The sequence below is a fragment of the Alligator sinensis genome, unplaced genomic scaffold, assembly GCF_000455745.1.
Source record: "Alligator sinensis unplaced genomic scaffold, ASM45574v1 scaffold337_1, whole genome shotgun sequence".
NCBI lineage: Eukaryota > Metazoa > Chordata > Crocodylia > Alligatoridae > Alligator > Alligator sinensis.
Genome location: NW_005841927.1, coordinates 2,283,557 through 2,287,273, shown reverse-complemented (window position 1 = coordinate 2,287,273; position 3,717 = coordinate 2,283,557). Strand labels below are relative to the sequence as shown.

At 44.3% G+C, this 3,717-nt stretch overlaps 1 protein-coding gene across 1 annotated transcript in view; it reads right to left on the bottom strand.

Moving 5' to 3' along the window:
• CNR2 (cannabinoid receptor 2) overlaps window positions 1–1,586 on the bottom strand; it is a 22,337-nt gene extending 20,751 nt beyond the window's left edge. The window contains exon 1 of the mRNA XM_025198657.1: window positions 1,357–1,586. The gene's annotated coding sequence lies outside the window, so the exon portion shown is untranslated. The remainder of the gene's footprint in view (window positions 1–1,356) is intronic.
• Window positions 1,587–3,717: the final 2,131 nt, after the last annotated feature.

The window sequence follows — 3,717 nt, the reverse complement described above, 5'->3', positions numbered from 1 at the left end:
GCTGGGGTCTTTGTGACCCCACCTTTCATCCCTGCCTGTGGCAGGGGGTCAGGCTAGACGATCTGTTCAGGTCCCTCCTGACCCCAGCTACTATGATGCAGTCTTGTCGATGGTAAGCGCTGCTGGCATGTAGCAGAGACCTTGTCAGGCTTTAGGCGTGACTGATCTCACTGAGACCAGCACAGAACTTCACTGATTTCAGTGGAGACTTATTCTGCTTTAGAAGAAGATGTCTTCTGTTCCAGTGCCTGGCGGTGATTCATCCCAGCTATCAGATATGCTGCACTGCATGTAGTGGCATAGCTTTCAGATCTCACCAATGTTTCTCTGCTCATTTACTGAGACACCATAACATCCATCTTATTGATATGTTAATATACAAGATAAACTAGCAAACAAAAAAACGACATGGATGCTGCTGTGATTAGTCATACATCCAGCGCTTTGAAGATGCAGTGATACATTCAAGTGTTGTATCATAAACACTTCTGAGAACTTGAATTGGTTTATTCAAGTAAAATGCTTTTTAATGCTTCTTAGCCAATATAAACAACTAAACGGTCTTGTGTGAAACATAATCCTCCTAGATGCGTTAATCCTTTTCTCTCTGTCCACTTGAAATAATTAAATAGCTTTGTGTGTGTCTATATTTCAGTTTGCATGGGATTTATGCTTGCAGTGTAAGAAAAGTTTTTCATATTAGCTTTTCCTCCTCGCTTATCCAAATGGTTGCTTTAAATACTGACAGGTGTTTTGAAAGCCCTTGATCTTAGACTATGCGATAGGCATCTAGCCTATGTGATAGACATGCAATATTTCTGCATTTTAATTTTTCTTCACACTTTAGTTCTTCTATCAACTTGTTAATGTTGAAAATCACAATGTGTAAAATGCCGGTGTAGAGTTACGAGCAACACTGCAAATAGCAACATGGTACTAAAGCGGTACACAGAATATTTCTGTTATTACACAATAATCAACAGCACTTTGTAACTGGGAGGGCACAAAAATGCACCATACATGTGTGCCTAGTTGGATAAATGATATTTGGTAACATCTCTAACGCTTCCGTATTGATTTTTGCATGAGGAAATCAATGTAAAATGTTACCTTTATAATTCTTGTTAAAGAAGCCCTCATTAAATATCATTCCCACCCCCTGAGTGCTATATTGCATTGCAGTATATCTGAAATTATACAAAAAAACCCTTGCCCCTCTCTCAAACCTCAGCAAGATGCTGCGAGCACTTCTGTGTGTTTCAGCACTGAGGTGTGATAGACCTCAGCCTGGGGAAAAAGGAAAAAGATCCTTGTGGCAAAGATACTCCTTCTGGGTAGTAAAGGAAGACTACTCACCTCCTCTCACTCGGGTTTCAGGCTGATGATGCTTTTGGGACTTCCCATCCTTCCAGCAGTCCAGGTATTTGGAGGAATGTCGTCCTTGGACAGCTGGGCACTGATGACTGCTTCTCTCCTCTTGCCTGACTCCCCTTCTGGCTCTGCCTGAGCTTTTTCTACCATTCCCTATTATTCCCCTGGGTGGAAGTTGGTTGATGTTAATCCCCTCCGTGGTTTCTCACTCTCTGTGTTCTCATGGTGAGCAGCATGTCAAAAGCCTTTCCTTCCCTCCCCACTTCCCCTCCAGGCTAATGTTCTCACTTGCTTGTGCTGGCGGTTCGAACGGTAGTGCCGCATCTTTCAAACCTGCCACATGCGGGGATGTGATTTGCTTGGGAAGGGCTTTCTTCTCAGTGGCTTTGACTTCTTCCTGTATCAGGAGTCTCTTATCCAAGAAACTTGCAGACTTCATCCACCTAATCTTTAAGGGAGGACAGGACACACATAGGCAGGTGTATCAGTATCTTTACATGCTATCTGCATATAGGGGGCCAGCTCAGATAAGTGCCACTGATTTGATTATTTATTCCCATTAACAGCCCTCCTTTCTTTGCCTATAGATTCTGCCCTGCTATGATTGTTTGCACAATATTCTCCATTTTGCAGATGGCAAAAATGCGGCAGACAGCAGGGACACGGCTTGTCTGAGGTCACACAGCAGGTCAGTGGTAACAACAGATATACAGCCCTGTTCTCCTGAGTCCTAGGTAAACCTTCTTCTGGCCTGACTCTGCTCCAAACATTTGCTAGTCCTGGAGAGGGTGGACGGACATCTTATTGCAGACAATAGTAGTGCTGCTCCACAGTGGGAATATGATATCTGCCACATCTGTGGTGGGGAAGAAGCTGGTCTTATTCTTACACTTTGCTGGTATTTGTGTGTATTTCAATGGATATTAACCCACTTCTAAACGTGGCCTCGGCCATGTGGCAGAGATGATTCCTGTCTGCAGTTCCTTCCCACTAGCCTAGCTCCTTCTTTCCAACATCTTCTTGGCTCCAAAGATGCATCCTGACTTCTGAATTACTTTCTCAGCTTCTTCCTGCCATAGATCAGGTCCCTTTCTCCCCACTGACCTCTGATCCATTAGCTTTTGAATCCTAAGCATCACTATTCAATGGTGGATAGTTGGTGGGGGGGGGGACAACACCGATTCATGACCGTTCTATCTGTGGTGCAAACCTTCACTTTCCTGATCTTTGCACCTTCCACTCTGCCTTAAAGCTGGAGACCTCCTAGCCCTGCAAACTGTCTTATCAAGTCTGGTATCAATCTGTTTTATCAGGCATCAAGTCTGGTTTCAATCTTCATTATCTATACTCTGCTGCCCTCTAATGTGGAATGTGCTCATGAGCAGCAATAAAATGACATGCTTCCCAGTTTGAACGGTGAGATTTTCTGCTGTTCTCAGTGGGAGTCCTGGTCTCTGAGCATTTTTGAAAATCTAGTCACTTCCTGCAGGTGCTTAAAGGGAGTTGAACTGTTTTAATCACCCGGTGCCTGCTGGGGGTGACTTCTTGAAAACCCGGGGGTGTTTCTTGATCACTACCTTGATCGCCGCTGGCATTAGCAGAAGGATGAAAAGTAAATGTGAACTTTAGAAAAACTGCAGGAGCAAAGGAAAACAGAGGTGTTAATTTGAGTCCTGAAAAATAGTGGGTTCAGTTGTGTTCCTGTGAAAGGTATAATTTCCTTTAGCTTCAGTAATGGCAGGAATAAAAACCTGAAGAGCCAGCGACACACTGAGATAGAGGGGAGGTTTTGAATCAAGAATGGGGTATGGGAAGGGCCAGGAGGGAAGCTTAGTGGGACAGACAGGCAGGCAATGTCTATGAGGTGCTGTGGGGTGGCATAAACGTAAGAGTCCCACACTAAGTAATTGCATGCTACCTGCTGTAATAGGAAAGAAAATTGCATGCAAAGCTGAAGGAAGAGGATTTAGGGACTGGTCCTAAGCAGTGCCGTACCTAGACTCCTGGTGGCCCTGGGTAAACTTTTAGTATCGGGCCCCCACTTGCCAGAGATAATGATTTTTTGTTGTTGTTGCAAACGTCTTTATCACATCTGTGGTATGGATGTCTTTTAAATAGTTCATTCTCAAATGATAACACTGCCAGTCCCGTATATGTTCAATTTTAAAACTTTTTTTTTAATTGTAACTTTTTTTTCCATTTTTGGGCCCCCTTTCTGTCCAGGCCCTGGGCGACCACCTGGTTTGCCCATGTCTGTATCTGGGTCTGGTCCCAAGCCCACTGAAGTCAAAGGGGAGATGTGGCAGGGCACTGTTGGTGCCTGCCACTTTAAGAGCAGAGCCAAGC